Consider the following 19855-nt stretch of genomic DNA (forward strand, 5'->3'; position numbering starts at 1 on the left):
AAGCCTGCTACTTAAGCTAAGCTACTGCAGTTATGTCAGGGGTGATACACTGTTATTTTATTCCACACGCCAAGAGCATTTACATGACATAGATTTAATACAGAAGAGTTCCTCAGAAAGGTGTAATAGGATTGCTTAAGACATTATTATGTATGGTAAGTCCTGGGTTAAGGTGAATTCCCCCACATTTTAGAAGTCATCTTTGCTTAAGCTTATATTGATGCTTAAAATTCTGTAGTAACACTTGGCTATATCTATCATATTTAAATCTACATTTGTTTTGATGAGGATATTTTAGTTCTAACAGTTAAATTGTGTTAGAGCTGAATATCAGTTTTTTTTGCTGCAATATTAACTGATTTCAGATGCAGTGCTTGTTTGTGAGTGTTAGCGTAATAGAAATGCAATGCATTAAGTGGAGTAGAATGATGCTTGTTTTTCTACAGTATGATAGTGAAGGATGATTGCTGGGTCTGCTTGGGTGAATACATGTCTGCAAAAATTCATAATGTAATAAAGTGTTTTCAGTCATTAAGGTATACTGCAGTTGTGTACAGAAGGTTAGGGGAAGACATCATGTGAATTCAACATATACTACTGAAGGCATGTGTGCAGGGGTGGGGGTGAGTTAATCAGATCTATGGCTGAAAAATGTTAAAGTGGCTTTATTCGGTTTACAAAGGGAGATGAGTTTTTACTGTAGGTCAAGTAATGGGCAGCATTGCAGTGGATTAAGAAGTGAATAAGAGAAACAGAATGATAGTGAATGGTGGAATGGGGGCAGAGGGCAACAGGAAATGAGCCAGCGGCAGACACAAATGAGCTACTTATTTAGCCATGGCACAGTCAGCTGGATAAAGATCAAGAAAGGATAGTTGGCTGCAATAAGGTGGTATAAGATGGTTGTGGAGCTGAGAGTGAACAAAGGAAATGAAATGAGAGTGGAAGGTAAGAGAGTAAAGTACAGGTGAACACAGTCAGCAGAAGCAGAGCAGGATGACCCCAGTTTGGTGTCCAGCTAATAATAAACATTCTGTTGGAGTCAGGTCAATTCCCACATTGTGGAGATTTACAAGACTCTCCTAAAACATGTAACCTATGTGGTTTACGGCTCTAAAACCTATGAAGAGAGAGAAAGAGAGAGATAATAGCTTGTGGAAGGAGAGAGCATAACTATGGTAATGACATGATAGTGATATTATGCAATACCATTAACAGAATTTAGTTAAAAAGCATAGGCTGAGGTAAAACAGTTAAGGACAGGGCTAATTTCCACAAAACCTCCTTCCTGTAGCTAACAGAAGTAGCACAGTTAACAAAGTTTCAATAAATATAAGGCTATACATAAAAACATTCATAAACCCATTGATGGGGAGGTCACAAAATTAGAAATACTCAGCAAACTAATGCAATAGAAGTGGGGAGCTTACTTATTATATGTCAAAACAAAAGCAGCACTAGATTTAAGCAGATGGTTTGGTGTTTTTATTGTGCAAGAAACTGCCTTTCCCTGTAATTTAGGTAAGGAGATCACCTTTGCTAAAGAACATTTATTTTACATTTGTTGACTGGGCTAGTCCAACTGGATATATGTCCATTTTCAGTGGAGACCCGGGGAGATAAGCTCCACATACATAAGAAAATTTAAAATTGATACATTGCACAAAAAATTGGAAACAGAATGTATCATTGTGTTGGGCATAATAGCAAGAAAGAAATATCCTGGTCTGAGCAGTTGTAGAATTCATATCAAGAAATAGGACAGAGGTAACTAATTAATTATATAGTCACACAAAAACATGACAACAAAAAAAAAACACCACCGAAATAAAAAAAAAACAACTAATGGTGTGAACCAGCTATGGATATTTACACCAAATTTGTACAAGGCAAATATTCTACTGTAAAGTTTCACAAGAAATCATAGGTTGTAACAGCTGTTGTTAAACATTCAAAGTATGTACAAGGATATTAATTAACTATATAGTCACATACACCTTATTGTCAAAGGAGAAGAAACAAGATTATATTTCTAAGAGGGCTAATACCTAAGGAAAGTTTAGATAGTTAGTCTGGGTTAACACAGGGACATAACCAGTGTGATTTAAGATAGGGTTTTAGTTTGTTTTTAAATAAGTTGGTTGATGCTAGGGAGGTTATGTGATTAGGGAGATTGTTCCAGGTTTTACCAACTGTATTAGAGAATAATGCGTCACCAGCTGAATTGTTAGTTTTAGTGGTTTGTACTAGTAGTTTGTTAGCTGAGCGTAGGCTTTTCAGATTGTTATAGGGGGTGACAAGGGTAGACACTATTCAAATTGGAGTTGGTTAAACATTGTTAACTCACCACAATGCTTGTTATAAGTCAGACCAAAGGAAGGGCCATATTTAAGCCGATAGTCCAATGCTTCTGTTGCTTATATACTTGTTAACCAGGTAAGTACCCAAGAATGACCCAGTAGCACCGTTTTGTTAATTAACGTGCTGAGAGTTGCAGTTTAGGAAAATGAAGATGGAAGGAATCAAAGCCAATTATTTACAATCAAACAAGGGATGACCGTAATATAAACCCAGAGGACCTAAACAACATTCTAAAGCAATGTAACTGGGAGCCTCTAAGAACCTTACACTTAGATCAGTGGAATATTTCAACAATATGTTCCTCTCAGCTGTAAATTCAATAGTTCCAATCAGGAAGATAAAAGCCAAAGCAAAGTATGCTCCATGGTTAAGTAGGGACACAAGAGTCCTACTAAAGTCAAGAGACAAGACCTGGAAGCAATGGAAACAAGACGACACTGATCTTACCAAACAAAATTACAAACAACTTAGGAATCTAGCCAAAAAACAAATCAAACTAAACAAACAAAATTACTTTCTAGGCCTCCAAAAGAAATACTCAAGAAGCCCCCCAAAATTTTGGCATAGCATCAACTCCCTACTAAAACCTGACAAACCTACTACCTATACCCCTATTTCTCCCTATAACAACAACAACAAAATAGCCTCCCAGCTTAACTACCATTTCATTAACTCAATACAAACTCTGTCCACCCAACTATCTAACACTGATAACCCACCAACGACAACCATAGATAGTCCTCCAAATAACTCTGCCAACAAAACATCCTTCTCTTTCTCACCTGTTCCCACATCTAAAATTAAAAAACTCCTCCTCACCCTAAAACCAACTACACTAGCAGCAGATGGCATACATGCTAACTTATTGAAAATAGCAGCAGACTCCCTATCATATCCAGTCTCCATCCTAATAAACAGGTCCATTCAGGAAGCTTATGTACCACAACTATGGAAAATATCCTGCATTATACCTCTTCATGGTATGATTTTTCCAACCACTGGCCCATAGCTATTCTTTCTCTCCTATCAAAGCTCCTAGAGAAATGCATTCACTTGCAAGTAATGCAATTCCTGAACTCACACAATCTTCTCTACCCCACTCAACATGGTTTCCACCCTCACCATAGCACAACTACTGCCCTTCTCTCCTTCACCAATCAGGTCAATCACAGAAATAATAATAACTTTGTATCTGCTATCTTTTTAGACCTCTCAAAAGCATTTGACATGGTCTCTCACCCCAAACTACTAGATACTCTAACTCTCTATCCTTAGCATCCCACACCATCTCCTGGTGTAAAAGGTACTTATCAGATAGACAACAGGCTGTACAATGGCAAAATGAACTACCCCCTCCTCTTCCTAACACTATAGGAGTACCATAAGGCTCAATACTGGGCCCACTACTTTTCTCTATTTATACAAGCAATCTATACACCTCCTCCAAACAAGCCACTCTAATTCAGTATGCAGATGATTCTACACTCATCTGTGCAACCCCATCTATTACCACCCTTCAAGAGCTAGCCCAAGAGTCATTCTCTGCTATTGAAAGTTGGATCACTGACATCCAACTCTTTCTTAACCCCAATAAAACCAAATGACTCTTGTTTACCCCCAATAAAACAAAATCTACCCTCCAACTTTCTCTTTCTCATCCAGAAATGGCACAATCATTTCTCCATCCACCCATACAAAACTCCTAGGGATAGAAATAGATAATAACCTATCTTTTGACATTCACATAGCATAAACCATCGAGAAAGTTCATAAAAAACGGGAACCCTCTATAGACACAAAAACTTCCTCACAGATAAAGCAAGAATTACCTTAGCTCAAACTCACCTGTTATCAACACTCACATATGCAGCACCAATCCTAACCCATATTAAAAAAACAATTTAGACAAGTTATAGACATGTCATAACAAAATAGCCCAATTTGCCAACAACTCACCCATTAGAGCCCATCACTGTCAAGTACAACAAGAAATTCAAAGGCTAGTATTTCCTCACTTACTAACTTACCAACAACTCACCTGTGCCTTTAACATTATTAACTACCTAGAAAAAACTCCAGCCCTAAAGCAGCTACTAACCTCTTACTCTACCAGTCGTCCCCTGTGCTCATCTAATAAAACTCTCCTCAGTATTACAATACTAACAATACTGCTGGTAAATCCCTATACTCCCATGTCATGGCAAAAAAATGGAACACCCCCCCCCCACTAATATAACCTCTACAACTACTAACACACAATTCAGAAAACTACTCAAACCACATCTCAGGGAAACCTGGATCTGCCCATGTGTTACATGACAACTGCCTTCCACATTCTTCTTGTTTACACTTGTCGCACTACTCACATCAGCAGCAAATGTAAACTGTTCATACTGTATGTACTGCTATGCAAATATAGCATTTATAGTCATATTAGTTCCAGCTGATTTTGTAACTGTCTGTCTAATTATATTTTAATTCTGCAATGCCACTTAACTGTAAACTGCCAACTTCCTTTTGAATGTCTGTGATTGTAAAAAAATTGTTATATATTACACAATGTATTTCTCTTTTTAGCAACTACTTACTATGCATTCATTTGTGGAGCTTTTCTCCCCAGGCATCCACTGAAAATAGACCCCGTCCAGTTGGATTTTCCAAGTTAACAAATGTAAAATAAAATAAATAAATAAAATAAAAATAAATAAATCATGTACTCTGGGCCAAAGTAAGCAGCTTCCTACCAGTACAGAGCCTTAATCCTCTATGCTATCTACATGACAGCAGAGTCAAAAAACAAAATATCAACAATTTAGTATGCCTTTAGATTCTGTTCTGAGTCTTCTTTAAAGGAGCAGAGGATAAATGAAAAATAAAATATACTTCTTTGGTTTATATTCAAAATGCTTAAATGTATAAGGATTTTTGATTTATTTATTTGTTAAATGGAACATGAACTAGTCATTTGAGTGATGATGTCATTAACAGCAGCAAAGCCAAACACAATATATGTAGACAGTTTTCAAGAGTCACTTCAGCCAACATATCTTTTCACTGGAGGACAAACATGCATGTTAAAGAACAACAAAAATTACATTTCCACTCTCTACTGTCCTAAATTCAAAACCAAAGCAGGAGAAATAGCCTTCTCCAGACTAGAACCTGCACTATGGCATCCCCCTACCCAATGTTGTTGTTTGTCTTTCGGCTTTTCCCGGTTAGGGGTCGCCACAGCGGAACTCCGGTCCGCTAATGATTGACAGTTGGTTTGTATGGTGTCGAGTTGCCAGTCCAACACCAAACCTTCAACGAAGGCACGCCCATTCAATGCATGTCTTTCGAACACCCACTCGACCATGGGGAGGACATGCAGACTCCACACAGAAGGCACTCCCAACCCAAGCCGAGAATCGAACGGGAGAACCTCTTGCTGTGAGGCAACAAGTCCACCGTTGCACCACCGCGGAAACACATCCCTCTACCCCATAATGTCAAAAAATTAAAACACTGGAATTATTCAAAACAACCTTTAAAGAACACCTGCATAAAGAATTAAGTGCTCCTGCTTGCATGATATTGGCTAAAAGTTCTGTATACTCCATTCTATTTACAGTTTACTGTTTTGTCAACAGTATTAACCAAGCTTCTGTCACATGCCAGTACACTTGTTGTAAATGTGTATAGAAATAAAAGTTTATTTTTATCTGTGTATTTTTATGGTATGTGCATTTTGATTGTATAGAATATGTGTGTTTTTACTCAGCACAAGTTAGGACTATAATGAACATGTTCTTCTGTATATTAATAGTGTAATGGAATGCCATGGCATAAGAATGTATACTGGCTGGCTAACAAAGAGGCTAAGAGAAGAGTTGCAATAGCAAAGATAAAGGCATCAGAGGCACTTTATCAGCATCTGGAAAGGACTTGGTAGATGACACAATGACACTCTATCAGGCTGCAAGCAAAAGGCAGAAAGATAAAGAACATAGTCAAATACCATAGATAAGGGATGCCAGCAAAAAACAACTCACAAGTCCACAGAACATCAAAGGAAGATGGAAGTAATACTTCCAGCAGCTTCCGAATGAAGAAAACCCCACAGAAGCTGTACCATCCCAGACACCACCTGAAAGAAGAGGAGGAGCTCACCTTAGAAGAAGTAAGAAGAGCACTTAGGAAAATGGAGTCAGTGAAAGCAGCAGGCTCAGATGAGGTCACGGGAGATATGATTAAGATGTTGGGGTGAGATAGGGGAGAAATGGCTTCTGAGGGTACTCATATCATATAACAATGGAAAGATCCACAGCCATAGACAGAGATATCAAACTCCTATCACACTGCATGAAAGTTGTGCTTGATAAATGAATATGCAGAGCAGTAGAAAGAGAGATGGGAAATAAGCAGTTCAGATTCAAATAAGGATGCAGCACAACTAACCCAATGTTTCTAGTGAGTCAGACATTTGAGAAGAAGCTAAAGATGAGGAAAGAGCCCAACTGTAATTCTTATACTTGGAAAAAGCATATGCCAAGGTCACAAAAAAGCTGGTTTGGGCAGTACACAGTAGACTGAAACTGCAAAAACATTGGTAGAATTAATGCAGGCTATGTAAAAAGAACCACTGACTCAGTTATGAACAGTGGTCTCAGAGAGGGGTTCCCGATGGGAATTGGTATACAACAGGGTTCAGCTTTGAGCCCACTGCTATTCATACTGGTGACAGACTGCATTAGCAAACAGGGTGGAGGAGACAGATCAAAAAAATTGCTGTATGCAGATATGTGGCATTACAGGCAGCCTATGAGCAAAAGCTTCAGCAAAGGCTAGGGAATGAAATGCAAAACTGAATACACATGGGATGAAACTAAGTACAGATAAGAAATTGGTAATGGCAGCAAATTGGGTAAACCAGAAGAGCCTGAGGACTGAAAAGGGAAAATAGTAGAAGAGTTTAACAGCTTCAAATATCTTGGAGGGGTGGGTTAAGGACAAGGGAAGTCTAAATGTAGACTTCAAAGCTAGAATTAGAAGGACTGCAGCAAACTATCACAGAGTATCGGGGTAATGTATGACAGAAAATTCCAAAGAAGATGAAAAGTAAGGTGTACAAAACAGTGGAGTAAGCATTACCACTATATGGTACAGAAACCTGGGCAGTAAAGGCAGAGCTGTTGAGGAAGCTAGAGGTGATGGAGATGAAGTGGATGACATGAATGTCAGGATGCACATTGTGGGACAATGAAATAATGACATCACAGCAGAAGCCAAAGTAGCCCCAGTTTGAAAGAAAGTCAATGAGAACAGATTACAGTGTTCAGGCATGTGTGCAGAAAAGCTAGAGATAATCTGGTGAAGGAGATTTCAGACAGAAAAAAGGCAAGAGGAATTAAAATGATCCAGCAAAGAGGTGGATGGATTGGGTGACAGAAGGCCTGCGACAGCCTGGCACAATGTTTGAAGAACGTAGGAAAGTGGCACTGAACTGAGAGAGGTGGCAGCAGTTGATATGATACCCCAACCCCATAAAGAAAATGGGGAAAGGGAGGGTGATGATTTGATGATGAATTTAATGCCATTGTACATTCATCAATGTTATTTTATAGTTGAAATGTTTCATCTTTTTATATTGTTCGGTTATTCAGTATGTAGGTTGTGGCAGAAAAGGGTCAGTAACCAATTCACCCACCTTGTAAACAAATTGAAAATAAAAGAATAAAATAATTAAGTGTGGGAGGAAACCAGACTATCTGCAGAAAGCCCAAGTAGAAATTGGAAGAACGTGCAGACACTAGGTAGATAGAAGCTAGTGGTCAGGACTGAACAAGAAACCCTGCAGCTGTGAAACTGGATTGTAACCAAGAATATATGCACCACCTAAAAGCTTGTAATTTGTAAAAACATGTCAGAAGGAACTCACTGGACTTCTCCACTTTAATGGATATATTTGTGATGTCAAATCTCCCCACACAAAAAAATGCTTCTAACCACTAAGATACTCCAAACAACTTATCCATTTGATATTCTATATGCAGCAAGCTGCTAACTATGATTTTACCTCAAATCATTTTTAAAGCAAGGGTTTGAGATGTAACATTCATGACTGAGAGAAAATGCTGCTTTGCTTCTGATGATTTGTTTGAGACTGTATAAGGTGAAGAAAACGTTTGACTGTATAAGAACTCAGAGAGATACACACACACAAAACATGGATGTGGCAAACTGTGCATTGGCCATCAAAAACAATTAGCCAGAGTGCTCGAATATTTCAACAGCACTGAGAGGAAATGTTGCTGCATGTCATGTTAGCTTCACAGAAAGACAAATGGCTATGCAGTTTCACTTGTACGGTCCATAACATACTGGTGGGGAAGGTGTTGAGCAGTATCCTATCATGCACTGCTATTTTTGAACATTCTGCAGGAAGTGTTTTATAAAGCTGCATGTAGTGCCTGTCCAGATGCTCACCCTCTCCTTTTGTTCTGTTGGCAAGTAAAGCAATTCTGCACCTGCAATTAACAATGCTGATAGCCATTCTACAATACTTTCTTTTTTGTATTATCATCTCCTGCACTGAATGTTATTTGCCATTGAATAACACTGTGCTTTCTGTCCTTTTCAGTGCCCGAATGAGTTTGATTGTTTTCTCTTTAATTTCATTGTTAAGTTCATTCTTGCTGTGGCCTTATGCCCTACAGCTATTTCCTTCTGTCCTTGATGTGACAGACTATAACAAGCTTAGCAAATAGCCATAAGCAATAATCAAATCCTGTTCCTTGTATCTGTTTAGCTGAGACCTTAACTATTTTGCCAACCCTCTCTCCTTTGAGCTTTTTAGTCACATTGCAAGTGTATAATAGTTTCATAGTTTCATAGTTAAGTACTAGGCTATCTGCCCTGGGGCATTTGTAAGCCTAGCCATAGTGATATGGCTTTCGCCACCCCATGTAGTGGTACCGAATAGAATTAGAATACTGTGCCTCTGTCTAGTAGTGACACAGTGAAAATCCCCTTACATAAATGAATTAGTTTACTGTGCCCCTGTCTAGTAGTGACACAGAGGTGACCCCCGGGGTAAACCTATGATTTCCCATCCACTCATCAAGGTTTCTCTTGAAGAGTGTCAATGAGGGGCTCTACCTAACATGAACTGGGATTCAGTTCCAGAGCATGGGAAGCCTCTGGGTTATGAATCTATCCCTCCAGCATGTTCTATTCATACTTGCGCCAAGGTTTAAGTCTTTGGCTCTTGTGGTTCTGATGGATTTGGATCTTTTGACATGGAGCATGTCCATCAGATCCTGATTGGACATGGCCTTGTATGTCAGGCACAGATCACCTCTGAGCAGGCGGTATGCTACTAAATAGAGCTGGAGTTTCTTTAGTCTGGCAGAATAAGACATATGTTGGAGACCCTTGATCCTCTTGGTGAGGTACTTTTGTGGTCTCTCCAGCTGCTGCAGGTGCCGGGTGAGGTACATACCAAATGAGGCATTGTACTCAATCATGGGTCTGATAAGGGAGGAGTATAGGGGTACAATGACCTCCTTTGATCTGGATGTGAATCCCTTCATGATAAGGTGGGCAAGGTAGAATGTCTTTCTAACCACTTTGGCAACATGGGTGTCAAATGAGAGGTTGCTGTCGACTTGAGTCCCCAGGTCTTTGATTACTTTTTCCGTACTCAGTGGGTTACTGTCTATGTGATAATTTGTGGGTACCTTGTTTTTCTCAAAGGGGATGACTATACATTTTTTGGCATTTAGTTTAAGGCCATGATTCCGGCACCAGTTGTCCATTTCTGTGAGGCCATTCTGTAGGATGTAAGTGTCAGCTGGTGTATCGACTATGGTGCCTAGTTTGCAGTCATCTGCGAACTTCATCAGCCACAACCCTCCCATGTTTGCTTTAATATCTGAGAAATAAATGCCGAACAAGAGGGGTCCCAGGACAGAGCCCTGTGGGACACCACTTGTGACTGGCTTTGAGTCTGTCAAGGCTCCAGCGATTTTGACTTTATGGGTTCTGTCCTTTAGCCAGTTTGCAACCCATCTAGTGACATATGGGTTTACATTTAAGCTGCTGAGATTATCTATGATGCCTGAGTGGGGTATTGTGTCAAAGGCCTTAGCTAAGTCCAGGTAGGCTGTATGGACTGCTTTGCCCTCATCAATGGCTCTAGTGACTGTTTCGAAAAAATCAACCAGGTTCAAAAGGCAGGATCTGCCCTTTACAAAGCCGAACTGGGTGGGATCAAGTGTCGATAGGTCCCCAATGTCTCTGTTTATGAGTTCCATAATGATTCTTTCCATAGCTTTGCAGACCAGGCTGGTTAAGCTTATGGGGCGGTAGTTTCCAGGGTCTGTAGAGATGCCTCCTTTGTGGAGTGGGACCACTGTTGCTGTACACCAGTGTTCAGGTACATATCCTGTGGTAAGGCTAAGGTAAAATAGCATTTTTATGTGCGGGTTAAGCTCCTCTTGGAGTTCACGTAGCACGCAACCCGGGATGCTATCAGGTCCCATTGATGCTGTGTTTTTAGCTTTGCTGAGGGCTGCTCTCACCTGGACATCTGAGATGACAGGGAGATTACATTCAGCTGGGATAAGTATTTCATCTTTTGGGGGTGAGGGAGGGGAGAAATTTGCACTGAACCTGTCAGCCAGAATGTTGGCAATATCTGTGGGTTCAGTGTATTTTTTGTCATTGTGAACTAACTCTGAGCATATCTGAGGGTTTCTGCCCAGGTTTCTTACATAGCTGAAGAAGGCCTTGTGGTTATCTTTAGTGTCCTTAGCGATTTTTCTCTCAAAGTTGGCCTTGGATGTTTTTATGAGGGAACGTAGCTTTCTGCTAGTGTTGATTAGAGATGCCTTCCCTTTATGGGATTTAGCTCTGTCGTGCAGTAGCTTCCTTCTTTTGTTATACAATTTGTTTATGGCTGAGGTCCACCAGACAGGACGCTTGCCCTTGGTGGAGAGGGTCTTGGATTTATTTGAGATTGCATGATCCATGCATTCTTGGAGATGTCCATATAACGCATTTGTGAAGGATTCAGCATTGTGGGATGTGGTTTCCACTGGCCCAGTGGGCTTAAAGGATACCATCTCAGTCTTAAGAAGAGTGAAGTCAGCTTTTGAGAAGTTTTTCACTATAGTCTTTTGTGCTGGGGGTGTAGGTGGGATATGTATATCCAGGGTGATTAGTTTGTGGTCAGATCTCACTAGTGAGGGGTATACTTCCGGTGTGGAGCATTTTGTCCCCATGTTTGTGATGATCAGGTCTAGTATATTATCTTCCCTAGTGGGAGATGTGACTAGCTGTTCCAGTGCATTTGAATTTATGAATTCCAGGAACCTCTGAGCCAGGGTGTTAGGGCTAGAATAATGCACCCAATCTATGTTAGGGTAGTCGAAATCTCTCAGTATGATGGTATTTGGTGATACATTGATATCCTCCAGTGTCTTCAGGAAGGCTGAATGGGGTTCCTGAGATTGGGAGGGTGGTCTGTAATATGCTACCAGTTGTATAGCAGTATTGCCTATGGTTAGTTGCACCTGTATGGTCTCCGATGCTTCATGTGTTGCTACTAACCTGGAGGTGTGGGTGTCCTTGATGAATATGGACACTCCCCCTCCCTTTGTGGTTCGGCCCGGGTTTTGGGGTCGAAAAGCATGATACGAGGTATAGCCTGGTAGTGCTGGGGTGCTCTCAGGAGCCTTGAACCAGGTTTCCGTTACTGCACAGACGTCAATGTTCTCCATACTGAGGAGTGCTTCGAGAGCCTGCATCTTGAGATTTAGACTTCTGGCGTTGAGCAGCATTACCCTTAGTTTTTTTCCATTTTTGTTTTCTAAGGAGGTGGGTTTTTCTTTTGAGCCTTGCCTAAGAAAGGCACTATGGGGGTGGCAAGAGCCTTAGCCAATATCCGGAAGCCCAGTGGTGACAGGTGTAAGCCGTCCCTTGCGAAGCAGCGTGGCTTGCCCAACATGTCATCACAAGCAGACAGACATTGGATCCCCTTAGAATGACACCAGTACTTGAGCCAATTATTAAAGCTGATCATCTTGTCATTGTATTGAGGCATCATTCTTGGTGAGGGCAAGATGCTGCTCAGGGTCAGGGTCATACCAGCCTGGGCTACATAATCAGAGAGCTCCTCTATGTCTCTTTTCATGTAGTCCAGGGAGGTACGTCTCAGGTCATTCACACCAGCATGGACAATGACAGAGTCATATTTATACTTGCTTTGGAGTGACCTGAGTGCATGTGGTATGTGGCGGATCCTAGCTCCTGACAGGCAGCTCACAGTCACCCTCTCCTTGCTCAGCCTGGTAAGTGGGACATCAGTGTGTCTGACTATAGAGTCACCTATTACTAGTGTATCAGGCATGGTGTTTGGCCTTAAGGGCTGTGATTGCTTGACACACTGATTTATTGAAGTATGTGTTGCATGTGTTATGTTTTGAGGTGGTGGATTTTTGGGTGTCTGCTTCGGGGGCCTCTGTTGTTTTGGTAAGTTTTTTATTAGAGCCTCCGAGTATGTCTTTGTGTTGTTATGTGATTGGTTTGCAGTTGGGGTAGGTCTATGTGGGACTGGATTTGTTGTGTGTGTGGTTACCATCTCCTCCTGTCTGGTCTTGCCAGCCTTGAGTTGAGAGAGTTCAGCCTCCAGTTTGGCTATATAGTTGCATCTCTCACATGTATTTGTGTTTGTTGGGAGGAGGAGAGGGTTGTCTGTGTACATGAGACAATTGTAACATTGTCTTAAGATTCCCAGATTAACCAGCTGAACCAGAGAGGATGCCAGCACTCTACCACTCAACATGCTAGAATAGTATAAGGGAGTGCTGTGCCTTTAAGGGAAGTGGGTATTCACAGGGGTGGATGTAGTGCTTACTTTAGTTTGAGAGTGCTTACTTATAAGAGAGGTTTTGAGAACAAGTGCTAGGCTTATAATATAGCGAGTAGACTGATTATACAAAGAGTAGAGCTTTCTTAAGGGAGAAATTGAAGAGCAGACTTGGCGGAGCCAGAAGAAGTTTAACCTTGTTTAACCGGCGCTGTGCTATGCGCACAATTGCGCAAAGCTGTGCAAACGTGGATTTTAACCAGGGAACTTCAAAAGAGCTAGAAATGGTCCAAAACAACCAATTACTACAGCTCTTGTGCTGAGGTCACTTCCCTCAAGGACAGGTAGGCTGTTCAAGGCTCCCCACTCCCACTGGTGAGCAAAGAAATTTCCTTCTATCCAAGTAAGGTAATGGACAACACAGGAACTACACCACAGCCCAGAATACAGCAAGGCCTGTAAACTGGTCTAAACTGGTCTAAACTATAATGCTCCTTGTTGAGTACTTTTGATGAGATAAGTTGATCAGGCAGGTTCATAGGTTCATATTTAAGTACTAGGCCAGCTGCCCTGTTGAACATTTTAAGCCTAGCCAGTTTCCCTTTTTGTACTTGAAAAAACCTCTCTGTTTTTGATTATAGATTGGCCTTGCCCATTCCATGGTTGATAATTATATACTACCCCTAATGAGAATAACTGGGATCATTTCATAGATAATATCTAGGGGCCCATGCATGGGATAAAACATTTAGGAGCAGCATTAATAGCACATCGGGCAGTCATGGGGTAAATTTTCTGTTTCCCATTCATAAGTCTAAGCTGTACTTGAAAATGGACATGGATGCACATTGTTTTATGCGGATGGGGAGTCTGTTCCAGAGCAGCAGTATCCCCTGCGAAATATACCTGTCCCTCCAAACCATTCTGTTGATGTTGCAGAAGTGGTTTAGAACACTAGACCAAGTAGTTTTGATGACATTTGACTTGCTGATATGCAGTAAATCCAGCATTAACGGGTCAGAGGATGACTTTGCAGTCAAACACAGGCCACCTCTTCGCAGTTTGTAGGATAGCGAGTGGGTTTTGAATTGGTCCACATAGGACACATTGTTTAAGCCTTGTATGCTTCTAGTAAGGTGTCTATGGGCATTCCAGTCGTTGCATGTGTCTGGACAGATACATGTGAAACGTGGAATTAACTTCAATAGTTAGCCTAATGAGGGCCGAATAAAGTGGGACAATGACATCTCTAGATCTAGACACAATCCCTTTGGTTGTAAGTTGTGCGATATGGAAGGACTTTCTTACAGTAATAGACACAAGCTGGTCAAAAGTTAGGTAACCATCCACATAAGTTCCTAAATCACAAACAACTAGTAACATCTTAGAGGTGTATTGTCAATGTGGTTGCTCCTTGTGGTAGATGACCTCCCAAAAGACACAATAATGCATTTTTTTGCATTTAGTTTCAAACCATGGTTTTGACACCAGTTATTTATTTGAGGCAAACCTTCCTGCAGTATAGCTAAGTCAACTGGAGATTCAATGACTGTTTCTTGCTTGCAGTCATCTGGAAACTTAATCAGCCAGAGGCCTTTGGTTTTGGCTTTACTTCAGAAAAGTAGATCCCATTCAGGAGAAGTCACAGCACAGAACTCTGGGGTGCTCCACTGGCAACTTGTCTCTTTATGGAGATAACTTTCCCTATTTTGATTATCTGTGTCCTATTTGTGAGCCAGTTGGCAATCCAGTGGGTGACATAAAGGTTTATTCCCAATTTATTTAACTTTTCTACTATGCTTGATTCCGGAATTCTGTTAAAAGTAATGGTCAGGTCAAGGTATGCAGTGTGTATTGTTTTCCTTTATCCTTTGCTTTGGTGACCTTTTCAAAAAAAAAACTCCACCAGGTTGAGTAAGCATGAATTGCTCTTGACAAATCCAACTGGAGACAGGTATAGTTTCTGGAGATTCCCTATATTCTGACTGATTTATTCCATGATAAGTCTTTCCATGGCTTTGCATATGAGGATGGTCAAACTTATTGGTCTGTGGAAGGTCCTCCATAATGCGGGGTAATGACTGTAGCTGTTCTCTATTCACTTGGTACGAAACCTTAAGGGAGGCTGAGAATGAACAGTGTTGTTAGGGGTGTGGCGGAATTGTGCTTCTTGCTATTTAAGATGCATTCAGAGATATTATCAGGACCCATGAATGCAGTATTTTCAGCTTTTGATAGGACTATTAGGACTTGGTCTAGTGTGACAGCCTGAGGTTAGCCAGTTTCAGATATATCTTTAGGGACAGACAGATGGGAGACAGGGTTAAAGTTAGAGCTAAATTTATTGGCCAGTAGTTTAGCTATATCTTCATTTTCAGTGTAAGTAACATAGTTTATAATCAGGTTGACACATGGTTATTTTTTTTGTTTGTTTTCCATGAATCTCCTAATATCACCCCAGAAAGCTCTCAGCTTCTTTCTCTTTCAGAATTGCTATCTTCTACTTTTATTTACTAGGGTATAAACTTGTCTTTGAAGTCTTGCTAAAAAAAATGTAGTTTTTTCAGAAAACATTTCCTGTGCAGTATAGTGATCATGCATACTGAAACTTATTTTTAGGTGTTAGAACTCTGACTTCCACTGAATGCCAGACATGTAACTATCTTTCCAAGTCATATTTCTATAAATTTAACCCAGTTTTGACTTATTAATAAATTAGAAATTGTATAATTGTTTTGCTTGATACTTGGTTTTGTCATTTTTCAGTTATGAATTACGGATCTATGTCATTAGCTTGCTGCAGACTACACCAAGCAGCTCAACATGAAGCACAAACACTGAAATTAAAGTGCATTTCTACTTCATGTTGTTGCTGTTCAATGTAGCCAAATTAAAAAAAAAAAACTAAGCAACGCTTATTTCAGTGTTTTTTCATGGAGGCAATCCTCCTTGCAACCCAAATACACTTTGCTATTTACATGTAACAACTCCAAGGTCACACAAGAATGGAGAAAGTGGAGACCCTTAACCTACTGACTGTCAATCTCAAAAAAAGTGACACCACATGTAAACACTCAGTTTAAATGAAATGAACACATCTTTTCACTTCTACTGAGAAAATAATCAGCTGGTAAGTGGTTTGTAGCATTAGACCATAAGATTTTTGACTAATGCAACAAAAAAATTTGACAAAACCAGACTCCACATAATATGTGGAAATCTCATTGATACCACTATAATACATGATTTTTTTTTCTTATTGTGGTCACATCTTTGTTATTGTAAAGTTTATATGTCAGTGTAGCCATTACTTATATTTGAATACACATGAAGCAGCTTAATAGGCTCAACAGCAATTGTGCACCAAAAGAAATGACTGCAGACCTAAGCAGTCGAGTAAACCACAGTGCTTAATGTCTTTACCTCAAAGATGCAAGGTACAGGGTTTGATTCTGACATCTGGTTATAGGCTAAGCTAGTAATAGTTTGACAACTAATACCCCAGTATTTACCTAAGAAGAAGTGGTGAAAGCTGGGTAATGAATACACAGCCACATCATAGCATATTCCTTCTTCAAAGGTGTGAATCTAACAGAAAGCTAATGTTAAGCTGCAGTATGCACACTATTCATCAGTATATGAGCTGCAGGTCTAAACTAAAATTTAAAATGCAAGCATCAGACAATGGCCAGAGAACTCAAACACTAAAGAATCCATTCAGACTTGAACTGGAACAGAACATTAAATTCTAAACTCATTAAGTTTGTATATAAATAAAACTACTTATAGATAGCTGATCTTAACAGTACACATGAGCATAGAGCAATCTCCTCTTAGCAGAGTTCTAGCACTTGGATACACAACATAGCTCTCAAATTTCCATCTCCAAAATGTGGCATGCTGTCTCTCATAATGTGGAAAAAATGGGTTAAATGTTTAACACTTAACTAACAACTTTAGCTAAGAAGTCCACAGGATGGTTAAAATGTTTTACTTTATAATTATAAAAGAATTCTTAACACTGAATGTGTGTCAGACCCTTTGAACATGGAACAGTGAATAACATGGACTTTTTAGGATTCAAAATGAGGAATGCTCCTCATACTGAGTTACATTGAGGTATGATATACAGTGCAACCTGGAAAGTGACTGACAGAAAAAACAATTGAGCTCATGAAGCACTAAGGTAATTCTGAGGTCTACATACTATAAAGTATTATAACTGGATCCCTGATCTTAGCATCAGTTTCTCATGTGTTCTTAAAATTAATTTCAAGAAATCATAAACTGTCGGAAACCAATGGCCCAGTCATAGCCATCCATGTTAACTGTTCATTTTATACTGGTGGTGTGTTTTTCTTCCTTCTTTGCAAGCTTTTCTTAAATTTTACTGGCTCTCCCAGTGTTTAAACATTACACTTTAATACTCTTCTCTTGTAACAAGTCTGAAATATTAATTGTGTGATGCTTTTTAGACCTATAAAGATTTATAATCATAACACAGAGGATTATGGTAGGGTGTCCACTGATAACCAAGTTGTTATGTGTAAAAGATATGGAAGTCAAAAGTTCACCTCAAATCTTGACATCCATCACATCAAGAATGCTTAACAATTTGATTATAATCAAAGATCTGCAATCATAATTATTTGTGTGTATGGAACTCTAGCAGTTCTAATGTGCTACTAGTCACAGAAAAAAATCTGCAGGAGTGTGAAGTGCTTTGCAACTTTGAAAGATGTAAAACACTTAGCACTACCATACAGATACTGAATTGAAGCTAAATGTTCCCCTGATAAATGAATGATTTTAAAATCTGTAAAACATTTCATACTGCCATACTTCTATGGTCGAGCAAATTGTAATAACAGATTTTAAAGCTAATTTAGCTTCTTGCCTTATTCATTGGTATATAGCACTGACCACTGTTAATGCTGAAGCTTGCGAATAAAGTTTAAGAACATTGAGATGTGCTTAAAATGTTGTTTAGCATTTTTGTTACATCAGACAGATGTTTAACATAGAGGATTATGATTGGGTCTCCAACTGTAACCATATTATTATATGTTGGAGACATGGAATAAGTCTTGGCATCCATGTCAGGAACAAATAATAAATGGCTCAGACCAGTAAAAGCCAATCAAAATATTTTGTAGCACATGAAGCTATCTATTTTATATATTACCAGTTACACACACAAAAAAGTGATAAGTGTTTTACCAGCTTTGAAACCCAGTAAATCAATTAGTGAGTACATGCACATATTATTTCATTTGTTTAAGAATTCTGGGAGGGTGGGTGACAAAGGAGGAAAGTCACGGACAGTTTTTTAAATATTAGTCTAATTTACTTAAAAAAAGATGCTTACAGAACTGTTCTGTGGATAGAGTGAAAAATTGAGGCAAGATATTCAGTGAAGGAATATCCCTTGTGTGAAACTCGACAGTAACAGCACCTGGGGGATATAACAAATGTGCTTTACTGGCTTATCTTTTTTTCTAACATTGGAGCATAATTATGATGTTCCCTACACTACAAATTTGTCTTTTTCTGGAACTGAGTGTGATAATGATGCTCCATCTATCACATTACATTTGTGTTTTCTAAGCAAATGCTTGTTTACTTATGTTTTAAATAAAAAACAATGGCTTAAAACTGACACATGGTGAGTTTGATTATTTACAAAGGTGTTGCTTATGATATCTCTTTTCATATATTTTGCTCATAATATGGGCTTGTGCTGATTATCGTGAAGAGTTTGCTCCACAGCATAGTCTAAAGTGTGCCAGGGCTTGTGGAGACACTTGTTCTGATAGAACTATCCCGATGGAATTTTCAGACCATTTTAACTCATGACATTAAGAAAAGTCTCTAATTTGGCATACCAGAGCTCCACGTACCTATATAAAATGTTATTATGTTACTGAGTAACAATGTCTTAACCCTTTAACAAGTAGTATTTGACCACTATAAGAAATACTGTTATTGATCACAGGTGCAGTGTTTACAATAAGGTGCTGACCCATGTTAAATCTATTAAGTACTTTGTGGTGTTATAAATTATGGAAAACAAGCTAGTAGTATTTTTGCAACTCAGTGTCCTAACTTTTATTAAGATAACAGATACATGGAGAAGTTATTTGCTAATGCCGACCTTTACTTGTGTTGTCCTGCAATTCCTCTAAGATACTGTGCATTGTGAATGGCTGCATCTAGGATGATTAAGATGATTAAAGACATCTACTATGTGGTTGTCGTGTGGACATTGATTTCCTCATCTCCAGGGCCGCATAAAATTCTAACATACATAAGTGAATTTCTGTGCCAGGTCTGACAGCTGTTGTTAATGATGGAGTATATTTTCCCCAAGTATAATTTTTGCAAATTTTATTTTGTAAGAAAGCAAAAATGGGGCATTTTATATGTCAAAATCCCTGTGCCAGTATATTCAACACTGAACTGAAGAGGACTAGTGTATAGCTGTCCCACTGATCACTTTTGTTACCATCTCAGAAAGGGAAAAGCATGGTTTTCTCATGAAGTCACTGCAGTGAATTTATAGTTGAGAATATTAAGTTAGAATTTACAGAAGACAGGTTCAGATGGATATGAGCTGTGGGGGAATTTCTCACATATTAACAC

Source organism: Protopterus annectens, chromosome 3.part0, assembly GCF_019279795.1.
Source record: "Protopterus annectens isolate FY-2018-M chromosome 3.part0, PAN1.0, whole genome shotgun sequence".
NCBI classification, from domain to species: domain Eukaryota; kingdom Metazoa; phylum Chordata; order Ceratodontiformes; family Protopteridae; genus Protopterus; species Protopterus annectens.